Below are 13,731 nucleotides of genomic sequence, written 5' to 3'. Positions count from 1 at the left end.
GAAAATCGAAAAAGATACTATTCAAACTTCGTGGCCGAGCAACACCGCTATGAGAGGTAGACCACCTCGTAATCCCGACAATGTGAGTGGTAGTCGTGGTGTCTGAAACATGGGCACCAGCTAGAACTTATGCTATTCGTGCACGTGAGGATGCTTCTGCATCAGATGTTATTACTGGTACTTTGTCTCTTATTGATACTGATATAATTGCTTTAATTGATCATAGTTCAACTCATTCATATATTTGTACGAATTTAGTATCTAGTAAAAATTTGCCTGTCGAGTCCACTAAATTTGTGGTTAAAGTATCAAACCCCCTAGGCCAGTATGTGTTGGTTGATATAGTGTACATTTAATTTATATATAATTTCAATTATGGTTTAAATTTAAATATTTTAACAAAAATTTTAAATACTTTATATTGAACAAATAGTCAAATTGATGAACTTTATAATTATGAATAATAACTTAGGTAAAAGTTCTTTTTACTTAATAGTATTAATAGCAATTGGACACTATTAATTGTATATGAAAATAATGAAGCTTAAAAATTAAAATTTAAAGGTAATATCATTGTCAAATTTACTCAAAATTTATTTTTTAACTATAGTTATCTATTTGGATATGTGACACACATCATAAATACAAAATATATATATATATATATATATATATATATATATATATAAGGAAAAATAATATAAAGCTAAAAGGAGAGATAATGAACTGAAAGATTTCTAACCTTATGCAATATTTGAACTTGTTATAATAATAGTATCCAATGATGTACTTGGCTCATCATTAGAGTTTTCACAGCTATCAACCTTTATTGATGTTTTAAGAGGAAGTTGATGGAGTTCAACATCAGATTCAAGCATCTTCAAGACTTTATTCATTGAAGGACGATCAGAAGGAAGTCATCGTATACACCAAAAGGCTGTTATTATCATCTTCTTCACCATTGATTTTTCATCATCAGAAACATCTCCCAACTCCAAGTCCTCTCCTTGATCCAGTCAGTCATAAATCCAAGATGGAAAATATATTTGACTAGTGTGGTCAGCAAATGCATTCACATTCTTTCTCCTTCCAGCCATTTCCATCAATAACAATCCAAAACTATAAACATCAGCTTTGTATGAGATGCCTCCAAGATTTTTGTAAACCAATTCAGGAGCAATATATCCTATTGTTCCTCGTGCTGCAGTGAGAGAGACAATGCTATCATCTACTGAATACAATTTAGCAAGACCAAAATCGAAAACTTTTGGAATAAAATTCTCATCAAGAAGAATATTGTGTGGCTTGATATCAAAATGTAGGATTTGCATGTCACATCCTTGATGCAAGTAGTGAATTTCTTGAGCCACCCCAAGCACAATATCAAATATTTTTTTCTAGCCCAAAGTGCTATTATTTTCTTCTGTAAATATGATTTTGTCTAAAGGTCCATTAGACATGAAGTCATATACCAGAGCTTGCTTTGATCCCTCCACACAAAATCCAATAAGTTCTGTCACATTAGCATGATGAATTCTCCCAATAGAAGCAACTTCATTTATGAAATCTTGGCCATTAACCTTTGACTTACCCAACAATTTTATTGCCACATAATGCCCGCTACGAAGCTTTCCTTTAAACACTAAGCCATAACCCCCTTCCCCTAGTTTATCTTTAAAATTTTTAGTCATTTTTTTAATTTCTTTAAAAGAATATCTTATTGGCAGTAGATTATTTTGACTTTGAAGGAATTCTTTGATCGTATCATCCATAGATAAATATCTTCTTCTCTATTTGTACATAATAAGAGCAAGCAAACAAATTATCCCAAGGACAAACCTCAATAAGATAACTCCCAAATTAAGAGAAATGCAATGTAAGATGTCAGTACTTGTGAAATTAATCAAATAGTATTTAAATTACATTCTCAAAAAAAATACATAATGTGATAGTTTGATGCTGTTTTTTAATTAACTACTACTTGAAAGAGGGGCGTATTAATTTCACTACTTTATGGAATTAATTTAGAAATAACAGTGATGCCTTGTGTTTACCCTTCTATACCAAATGAAAAACTTTGACAGGCTAATGAGAACCCAAGAAAAATAATTCCGCATTATATGTTATGTTTTATATTCTTTTATATTCTAGTAAGTGCATCTCAACAAATTCAAACTTAGAACTCCACACACAAAAGAGTAAATCATTCAAATTGTATACCAATTATTGTAACCTCACCATGGTCCATGAAGGATACTCTACTTTTATATTCATGTCAAATATACTTGAAGAAGGACAAAGTACAAATATAATAACCTTCAATCTTTCTAAATGAAACAAAGTCTATAATCACCAAAAGATGCAAGACAACCAAAAAAAAAAAAGAATGGATCGATTCAAGAGCTAACTTAATATGAATATTCACCAAACTTACAACCTGTGAAAGTACTAAACAAGACCATTATGAACACAAACTTAACCGAAACTCCAACATCTTTAAAGAATGCTATAGATTTCTTAGGTTTGCAGTGAAATTGAATATGAACTTGTATAGTACTATGATAGGCTCCTTCTTCTTCTTTTTTTCCCAAGAATATTTCTAATATTATTTTCTCAACTAGTGCTAGAATTTGTATCTGAAAAATTGCAAATCTGCAAATCCAAAATTAACTATACCTGTTATTGCCAAAAAGAGAATATAAGTTGCTGTAAAAAAACCATGAATAAAAACGAAATATCATTATTTCAAGAGAGCAGCGAAATAGCAAAATCAAAGCACTTCTAATGAGTTTTGTGAAGCATACTTCTTGGTGCATCATTGCGATCGTAGTAGACATGGGGGCCATGGAAAAGGAAGTGTACAAAGCTGTCCATATAGTTTCTGAAGGCAAATATCAACTCTGGCAATCTGAATTATATATTCAACAAATCAAAGTAAAATTAATAAAGAGGTGTAAAGGAAAATTCCAAATTTGTGTAAAGAAATCAATGGAAGGTAATTTAAAACATTATATTCTGTTTTGTGGTATATGCTCAAAAAAATTACAACAATTCTTTACATATTTTTGTTTGCAAAAAGTATGCAAATGTATTACAGTATAAGAGTTTTTAGGTAACTAAAATTATTTAATATAATGAAAGGTGAAATAAAATTAATTAATATATTATAGCATTAAAAGAGTTTTTGCGAAAAAATAAACTCATCCACAATGGTGGAATATTTACGTACTACCAACTAAATTGAAAATTCATCAAAAATTAAAAATGAAAATAAAAAGAGAGACATTACATTTTAAGAAGGTTTGCAGAATTTAGAAACATTGTGGTTGTAAAAACATAATGAAATATAATTGCCCAAAAAAGAAGACAAAACAGCAGAGGCAGATACTAAATTAGAAATGCTTTTAGTTCATTTGATTGTTATATCTTCATAAATTTTAGATGCAAAATCATGATACTTAATTAGCATCATAAATTTTAATTGCGAAAAAAGTAACCTAAAAAAAAAGAAAAAAAAAAGTAGGTCATACAAAAGGCTAAGGTAGATGTTCTAAATAAAATTCCAGTCTGATGATTTAATTAAAGATCCAAACTGAAATTATTAAAGAAACTTACACATCTTCAAACGAAACTTTATTTTTATAGTAGTCACAGCTCTGGTAGTAGCATCGATTCCATTTGACCCAAAAACCCTCTAATAGTTTTTTGTAGATATCCAACGTAGACATGCCTGTTATATTATCAACCATAATTGGAACCGCCGCTTCGATAGTGCAAGCTTGATTGATATCAAATGGGTAGGTGTTTCAATTTTAAAAATAGAAATGGGAAGTTAGAAGAGAAGAGGAAGTATTGGATTTGATGGTACAACGAGAAGCCTCAATATAAAGTGACGATTTTATAGGTTTCGTGCAATTCATAACATAAATAATGCTAACCACGAACCTTCTATCATAATAATAAATATTTGAAGAAGAAGAAGAAGAAGAAAGGGAAAAATATAATAGTTCATAATCATAAGGAAAATAAGAATGATGATAATAAGAATAATAATATACAGAACTAAGAGGAAGGGAGTTGCAATCATCCGTGTCCAAGCTCACTCAACCATTCGTATTGTATAGTTTTCATAAAAGATTTGTTGGACAGAGAATTTCCCTCCTCTCCCAACCAAAGTGGTGCGATTATTGTTCTCACACTCAAATTCAAAGCCATAATGACCACACTGGGGAGGTTGGTTTTTTAATCGGAATGGAAAACTGATATTCAAATTCCCACAGAAAGTAGAGCCGCAGTCAAAATGCCTAGCAAAACAAACAGCAGGAAATAGAATTACAAATAAAGCAAAAGCGGGCATTAGGTGACCCAAACAATTTTGGCATGCTATAATTTTGGGTAAGGAAGAAGAACAACAATGGAGGTTAATGATTAAGTTTCTAACTAAATCAGGGAAATATATAAGAAAGCTTCAGTGGGAGAAGAAGCATTAATGGGGACAGAAGACTTTGACTAGTCTTCAGCATTATTTGGGATGAATATTTTATTTCGATAAATTTTTTACACCTATTTTTTTTTTTCTGGGAAGCACCTCAATCAAAGCACATCTGATTTCAAGAAGGTTATGTCACCAAGTTATTTCTCTAATGCATCTGTCTTATGTTTAAAAGTTTAATCTTTTCATTTGTTTATTTTTTAAACTTAAAAGGGAAGGTTGAAAGTTATTTCAGTAATGCATTTAAGAATTTGATTAAATTAATGTTACATATTTTAATATAATTGTAAAATTATCAAAATTTATAATTTGTACAAAATAATAAATATTATTTTGAGAGTATTTAGGAATTTATTATTTTGAGAGTATTTAGGAACAAAGTTAGAAATATTTATAGGAGCCGTGATATTTATATAAAGTAGATATATGTATAAAGTGTTTTAAAATTCGAGGTAGTTTTGATCGCCCAAATCAAATTTAAAAAGTAAAATAGGTTAAATGCTCAATCTATATTAGATATCGCAATTATTTAAGTTATTTTTATTAAATTAATATTTCAATACTATTTCATTTTTAGATATCGTAATCATTTAACTTTTTTTTACTAAATTAAGATTTAGATACTACTTTGTATTAATTTATCAAATTAAACTAAGAATGTTACCAAACATTTTTTACCAAATTAATATTTAGATACTACTTTATTTTAGTTTATTAAAGGGTTAAATATAATATTGGTACCCGAACTTGTCTACTTCTCCTAGATTAATACTTATGGTTTTTTTGTCCTAGATTGATACCCGAACTTTTCCACTTATCCCAGTTTGATTTTTTTTTCCTAGATTGGTGCCCAAACTTTTTTTCTATCCACTATATTGGTACCTAAGACTAATGGCATTAATTTTTTTCTAACGTAGCAGCATTGGTCAATCGCACGCCGCCACGTGGCATCCTTTTATGCCTTTTTTTTCTTTTTCTTTTCTATTTTATTTTCCTTCCTCTTCCTTTTTCCTTTACTTTTCTTATTTTCCTTTTTTTTTCTGGGTCTAGGCTAAGAAAAAAGGAAAATAAGAAAAGAAAAGAAAAATGGGAAAATGAGGTATAAAAGGATGCCACGTGGTGGTATGTGATTGGCCAACACTGTCACATTAGCAAAAAATTAACGTCGTTAGTCTCATATACCGATATAGTAGACAAAAAAAAAAGCTCGAGTATCAATCTGGAACAAAAAAAATCATAAGTACTAATCTGGGAGAATAACAAAATCTCTTGATTGAAAGAACAAAAGATGTAATAAATAAATAAATTTAATTCTAATATTCCGAAGAGATTTGTCAATCTCGATATTCCGGAGAGATGGTGAATACTGATTTGAAGGATTTTTACTGCGGATACATTTCTCACGATTCCTAACCGAAAAGAATATCAAAATTAGTGAAGCATGAAATTAATCATGCTTTGGTTGGTTATGGAGGTGGATTTGAATGGAAATGGTGGTAGGTGAAAGGGGAAGAGCTTGGGAAACAATTAAGCCAAAATATTTGATACGAGCAACTCGGCCCAATTCAAAAGCCATGATAGAGATGAGCTTAGTTTCCCTCCAGGCCCAATTACGAGATCCAAATCAAAATAGAAAAAGTCAAAACTCAACTTATTTGTTCAAGACTTTATCACGAAAAAAAATTAAGAAGAAGAGTTGAAGTTTCAAGACGATGGATTCTGGAGTAATTGTAACGCCTTAAACTCGGCCTAAAAGGTTAGACTGAATTTCAGAGGTTACATTGATCACCAAAGTGATTGTAGGAAAGTTTTACAAAAAAACAGTTGTCACAATGAACGAAAACATTAAACCTTTTAGAATACAATTAGAAAAATTTCCGTTAAGTTTAATATATGAATAAAATTAAATTTAAGAGCGATAATTCAAAACAGAACCTGTACCAAAGTTTTTATAAAATCCCACATATTAAAACGGTAATCAAAACGAAAACTGAAAAGCTAACTGATAAATTATTTTCAACCGAGACTGTATAAGACCTCCGCATACTGAGTCCAACGTTAGGGTTTCAGAAACGTACCAGCAAGGGGAAACACTAAGGGGGTGAGCTATATGAGCTCAATGTGAGTTCGAATCGAGACTAGAAACAAAATTACAGAATTCAATTCAATAGCAACAGATTTATAGATACTCACAGAGTTAGAAAGTAAACTTGAAATTAACGTCCCAACAGAACGTAATAACTCAAGCACACCAAGTCACACACAGTCAGACAGAATACAGTCAAATGGTCTTGCACCCAGAACTCTCAAACAGATGCGTATGAAATGCAGTAAAGTAATAAAACCCATCCATCCAGCCAACACACCTCTCCGTCCCCCAATCACACCCTTTAAGAGTTGATTAAGCTTATCCAACCAAAACACACCATGTAGGACCTCGTAAGGCTCATCCAACCCTATACACCATATATGTGGACTAAGCCACTCAGATATTAATGCGCAACAGAGTTGGCGTATAAGCAGTACAGTGTAATGCAGTAACCTATGTACAAACATGTTGCAGTTTAAACTGCCATATCAGATAATGGTACGCAGTAAAGCTGACGTACGTGCGGTACAGTGAGGTAAACTGCTGTACAAATAAGCTTGTAGTTAAACTGCCAGATCAGAACAGAAACAGTCTTCCTTCTCTTCACAACCCAACCCAAAATACTTTATGCAAGTACATGTATGCATTCAATCCCACAGAAATAATGAACACGTCAACAGACAATCAAATAGAAACAAATATGCACACACGCCCAACAGACCGAATTCAGAATCAAACATCTCACTCAACAGTCGCAACAACACATAAGCAGATCACATGGCCATAGATACAGAAACTTAAATACCCTCACCTAAACCTAGCCAAGGGTCAGAAAAACAGACACATTTTCAGAGAAAAAATACACAAACTAAAATTTTGGTACCTTAGAACCACACGGCCGTGTGGAATAAACCTAGGCTGTGTGGGGGTCAAAACACCCTTGTGGAGGGAGGCACACGGCCATGTGGCAGAGCACACCAAGGGCGAAGCCAAGGGGCTGGCATGGGCCCTAGCCCCCCCAAAATGTAAATTTGCTCTTTTGGCCCTTAAAATTTTTTAAAAATTTTAAATTAGTAAAGGTGAAATTGTACTTTGGCCCCCCTAAAATTATAAAAATTCGATTTAATCCTTTAAAAATTATAAAGATATAAACTATAAAATATTAAAATTTTATCCGGTCCTTCTAAAAATTTGTTCTGGCTTCGCCCCTGAGGCACACACCCGTATGGACCAGGGACACTGCCGTGTGATCAGGCCGTGTAACTCACTATCCATTTGCGCTTAAATAGAGTACAGGCCTGACACAGCTGTGTGAAGGTCTCACACGCCCGTGTGCCCACAAAACACGGTCGTGTGTCCAAAATACATGCCCGTATGGGATCTTTAAATCCCCAAATTAGCCACATGACCGTGTGGCCAAGTCGTGTAGCACCAAATCACTCAAACCTCAATTTCCAATCACACATGCCCGTATGCTTAGGGGACACGGCCGTGTGAAAATCAATAAAAATCCTCAAATTAATCACACGACCGTGTGGCACCAAATTTAGCCCTAAAACCCTAATTCTTAATTCCACACGGCCGTGTGAATAAGCACAAGCTCGTGTGGCCACCCATGTGGTCACTAAACTCCTTCCGAACAAGACGAAATCTTTCTTTTAGCCGTCAAAACAGTCCCCAACCTTTGCAACAACAAAAGTATATCGGAATACGCAGTATTCCCTATACTTCTTCAACAACTAAATTCCTAAATCAATGAGTTAAAGCACACACAAAAATCGTCGAAACAATAATTCACAAAATAAAATAGTTAAGGTTTGAATCCTACACATGATTCGATGACAGAGGAGAGAAATTCTTCGAAATATGCGTAGTGAAAATCGTTTCCCAAAAAAAAGAAAGAAAAATAAAAGAGAAGGAAAAAACCAAATAAAAAGAAAAGAAACCAAGAGGAAGAAGAAAAGAACATCCAGCAAGTTCTAAAAATAATAATAATAATAATAATAATAATAATAATAATAATAATAATAATAATAATAATAATATAAATGGTTATATATTTTAACTTAAAATAAAGCTACCATTTAACAAAACAAAATTATATAAAAATGTTTCCCCAAAATGCGCACACAAAGACTTAAACCCAAAACCTTGAGGTAAAGTAACACTCACTCAACCACTAGACCAGCAGGCCCATTCTGACACTTAAATGTGCAACTAAACACAATAGCGCAATCTTCTCACTGACCCTAACCACAAAACTCAAAACTTCTAACCCCAAAATCCGGGGTGTTATAGTAATAATAAATTAGAAAGGACTAATTCTGTTCGTGGGCCTAAACTATCAATCTATGATGACAAGATCATGTAGAAAATGCTAATAAGCTTAGGCATTTCATTTCAAGAACCCCAATTGATCTCACAAGCCTAGACGTTTCATATTGAGTTCGAATTTTAGGCTTAATTTTTATTATATATGAGCCCAATATTATATTTATCAGCTCTTTTTATTTTTTTATTATTTTATTCTAATTTTTTTAAATTATTAAGTATTTTAAGCTATTTAGGAGTTTTATGTTAACAAGAAAGTTTAGTTTAAAACCACTTCTTGTTTAGATTAAATTAGAATTCTAGTATACTTAAGAGTATTATCTAGATTTATTTAGTTAGCCTATATATAGGCCTTTGCATTGTACACAATAGATACAGTTCATTATTATACTATTTCTCTTGAGTTTCTTTTAGAAGAGTTTTAACAATCTTTTTAGATTGTGAGGATCATCTTCAAACTTTTTCTTACCAAGATTTCTATCTTGGGGGGAAATTAGAATCGCTTGAAGGGGGTTGTGGATTTTTCATGTTTCCAAGGCTTCTTAGGAGTTTTACACGCCACGTTCTATCTTTCCATTTATTTTCTTCATTTGTTTCCTTATTATTCTAACCTTTTATTTTTTATTTTATTTTAGTTATTTATATTAATTTTTTTATCTGACTTGGATTCGATTTTGTTTTAGGTTGCGTCAAAATCCAAGTTTCTTTTCGAACGTCTAGAGCCCAAAGTCAAATTCGCGACTTTGACACACTTTACGATCCGCTTCCGCATTCATCCGTCTCATTCTTTATCATTTGGTATCAGGTTTGGGCGTTTTAGGAGTTCTTTTTGTTTTTATAAATTAATTTCTAGCAAATAGCCTCAAAACAATTTTTTTACCCCGACAGTTTTTGGAAAAAAATATTTTTCAGTGGGTAAACAATTTTCAAACAATATAAATTTTACATACTATTTATTGGCACTATTTTAGAGTATTAAAAAAATATTTCCCACAAAAAAGTGATAAAAAGTATAGAAAAAAAGAAAATACGAAAACAAAATAAAAAAATCCTATGGATTAAATTTTGTGCCAAAAATTTCTATATCATATCTATATTATTTGAGGAGGTTCTAGTTTAAATTTCATAACTTTTGGAAATCGAGGACACCTCGAACGAGGTTTGTCAAGTTGCTTTGCAATTTTTCGGGTTTTCGGGTTTCAGTAATTTTCATTGACTCTTAGCCTTAGGTTTTCATTTGTTTTTGCTTTTTATTATTCCTTTATGCATTCTAACACTTTATTGTTTCTTGTGTTAGTAGGTTAAAACATGTTGCACATTCCTTCCTCCGTGCAATAGAATTCTTTGATGTCTAAGCCAATTTTGGACTAATAGTGCTATTAGGTTTGCTTTGATAGTTTGATTCTAATGCATTCTGATTGATTGATTAGACACTTTTTAAAAGATTCACAAGATTAATTCTTACCTTATTGAGAATTTTTTTTTTGAGTGCATATAGGTGAGGTTTGCTTAATTTTTTCTTTTGAAGTGTTGTGCTTTTCCAGGCTTTCATTATGATTTGTGACACTCGGTCTCGGAAAAACCATGATGAGATACCATCTAATGACAAAGAACAAGATGTTACATTGGAGAATATTGTAGGGATGGTAAAATTTCAACATCGACAATTGAACGATGTACGTGATACATTTGAGGCCAATTTGACTAATTGTCAAACGGAACTACAAGAGAACACTAATTAGCTTTCCAATCAATTTCAACTGCTAACTCAAGTTGTTCCTCATTTGGAGACTTTTTCGAATCGATGATCTCGTGCTCATGATAGTGATGATGATAGGGACAATGAACAACTTCATATTCGTTCTAATACTAGTAGACGTGAATATCGTCACATTGATGAAACTTTGGGTATTTCTAATCGAGGCCAACCTTAGTTTGATCATCAAGTGTCCATAAAACTCAAACATGCAAATTAAATCATCTCACTAAATTAAGTTTGAACCAAAATTTACAAGGTATTATTCTTAATTAATTATGTAGTATATTTGGGACATAGTCAAACCTTTTTACGCGAATAAGGATGACAACCCAAGCACTCTACTCTGGTTACTCAATTTGACATGTCTCCAAATAGGCAATTTTTCCTTACTCATGGTAGCTTGGTTAACAGAATGTTTGCAAGTTTTCAGTTTGTCACTTGAACCATTTTACATAAGATGAGATAACAACCTAAGCACCTGATCCCGGTTACTAGATATGGTCACTTTTCCAAAATCTTCACTCATAACTTGATCCATCAGCGGAGTAGTATTTTTATTTTTATTTATTATTATTACCCTTTTTTTTTCTTTTTCCTCTTTATTTATTTGTTTACAAGCAAATACAATATTCTTACCAAGCTGTAATAGCCTATTTTTGCCCGGCCCATTTCAGTATTTAAAATAATAAACCCCCCAAAAAATAAAAATAAAACAAAGTCCAAGTCCAGTACAAAATTACAAACATATAATTTGGCCCAATCAGAATGGCCCATTACTTAAAAAGATTTAAAGTCCATCTATAAGTTTGACTCATATGGAAATATAATCTTTAAGGATATGCAATCTTAGATATGATATGCAATCTTAGATATGATACAATCTTAGATATGATATGCAATCTTAGATATGATATGCAATCTTAGATATGATATGCAATCTTGAAGATATAATCTTGTAATCTTGGAGATTTAATTTGTAGATATCCTTTAATCTTAAGTGTTGATGTAATTGATCTGTACCGTTGGATTTGGGGAGGCTCAACTATAACTAGAGGCCTCTCCCTTCATTGTAAATCATTTGAGTTTGGGGAAGCAATAAGAATTCTTGAGAGCATTCACTCAAATTTCTCTCCCTCTTGCGTTCTTACTCTCTGTGGTTTGTTCTTCGTAGATCTATCTTAGTTTTTCAACCTTTTTTTTATTTTAATTTCTTCATTTTTCAAATATGTATATTTATTCCTATCTTTTATACATTTGATTATGTATTTTATATATTATAATATTTAACCTTTTATATAGTTTATTTTCAAATATATATTTTCTATGCATGTATATATATTATATTATCATTTCATGTATTTTGAACTATTGCATTATATTTTTATAATTTGTAAATGTTCTATTTATTCATTTTTTTAGTGTATGTCATTTATCTTATTTGTGCATAGTTTCATTTTTTATATGCTATGTTTAATTATTTCTTTTATGTGCTATTTTATGATATATATTGTTGTATAAATTTTTAATGACCTAATTTTCAGTGGTGTCGGAACAGTGATTCGAGATCACTAAATCTGACAAATGAGCAGGAAATATTATTAATTTAGTGAGCATAAGTTAAATGTGAAGTTAGGAAAAATTTTGAAATAGTGAAATGTACTAAATATATATATTAAAATAATTAGAATTGAAAACGAGGTATCGAGACCTCGAGAATTTTAAATCGAGCCATAAATATTTTTATAAATATTTATGGAGTGTTAATAAGTTAGTATTAAAGTTTCGTTAAGAAATTTTAAAATCTTGATAGCTAATTGAACAAAAGGACTAAATTGTATCAAATGCAAAATTGTGGGAAATGATTAAATAGCTTAAATGATAAAAGAAAGAGGGTTTAAAAGGAAAATAGACCCAACGTCTATTTGGGCTGGACGGCAAGAGCATGAAATCACCAAGAAAATAAGGGGAATTAAGGGCAAAATTGGAAAATTGCAAAATTTACTTAATAAAGCTAGGACTAAAGTGGAATTATCTAGATTTCTCTTTATTTTTCTGCATTATCATCAGAAAAAACACCATGGAAGAGTTCCCTTAAGCTTTTTTTTCATATTTTTACTGCAAGTAAGTTCAATTTTTGATTATTTCTTGAAATTTTTGTGTTTTTGTGACTTTTACAACTAGGTCCATTTGTTGAATTCATTAGTTCTTGATTCTACGGAAGAAATTGAAAGTTTCTATGAATATGTGCTGGAAGTATATGATGATTTGACATAGAATAAGAGCTTTAAATTGTTTATATGCTGATTTTATTGAAAGAATTGAATAGAAAGTGAATGTTTGGGACCTAAATTGTAAAAGAGTTTGAAGTTAGAGTTTTATGTGGAAATTCTGAATTTAAATAGTTATGAAATAACTTATAATGTCTAGGAAAAGTATTAATTGAGAAAATTAGTTTAATTGAGGGGTTAATTAAGTAAAGACTGAATTGTATGAACTGTGAAATTTGGGGCAAAGTGAAAATCAACATTTTGCACTAAAATAGTTTTGGACAGCAGCAATAGTCTAACTTTGAAAAATCTCCAAAAATTTTAGAAATCTAATTAGAGAATGAATAAAATATGAAATTAAAGCTTATTGAGTCTAGTTTCTTATAGAACAAACGGTGTAAGCAATGGAATTGTAAATCATGAGATATAATAAGTTTTGTGAGACAATGTCAGAATGATTTCGGGTTCCCCTGTTCTGACTTTGGAAAATCATAAAAAATTGGAGAAACATAATTAAGGGATTAAATTTACATGTTTAAAATAATTAAAGAGTCTATTTTCAATAGAAATAAGCGGGAACATCATCCGAATCTCATACGATGAGATAATTAATTCTTAGTGAAGAAGGGTCGGAACTGTCAGACAGCAGAATAGGGGCAACTTTAAAGAATAAACTGTACTAATTGGATAAACCAAAAATTCTGAAAATTTTATGGTAATAATATAAGTAAGTCTAGTTTCACGGAAAATTAGCGGATCTTAATTTCGAGTTCTGTAGCTTGAGATATAAATA

General features: G+C 31.2%; 1 pseudogene; it reads right to left on the bottom strand.

Annotated features, from left to right (window-relative positions):
* Positions 1-743: 743 nt before the first annotated feature.
* LOC108465601 (rust resistance kinase Lr10-like) lies at positions 744-1,844 on the bottom strand (annotated as a pseudogene).
* Positions 1,845-13,731: the final 11,887 nt, after the last annotated feature.

Source organism: Gossypium arboreum, chromosome 1 (genome assembly GCF_025698485.1).
Source record: "Gossypium arboreum isolate Shixiya-1 chromosome 1, ASM2569848v2, whole genome shotgun sequence".
Taxonomy (NCBI): Eukaryota; Viridiplantae; Streptophyta; class Magnoliopsida; order Malvales; family Malvaceae; genus Gossypium; species Gossypium arboreum.
The sequence above is the reverse complement of the archived record's forward strand: the minus strand, read 5'-3'. Positions and strand labels throughout refer to the sequence as shown.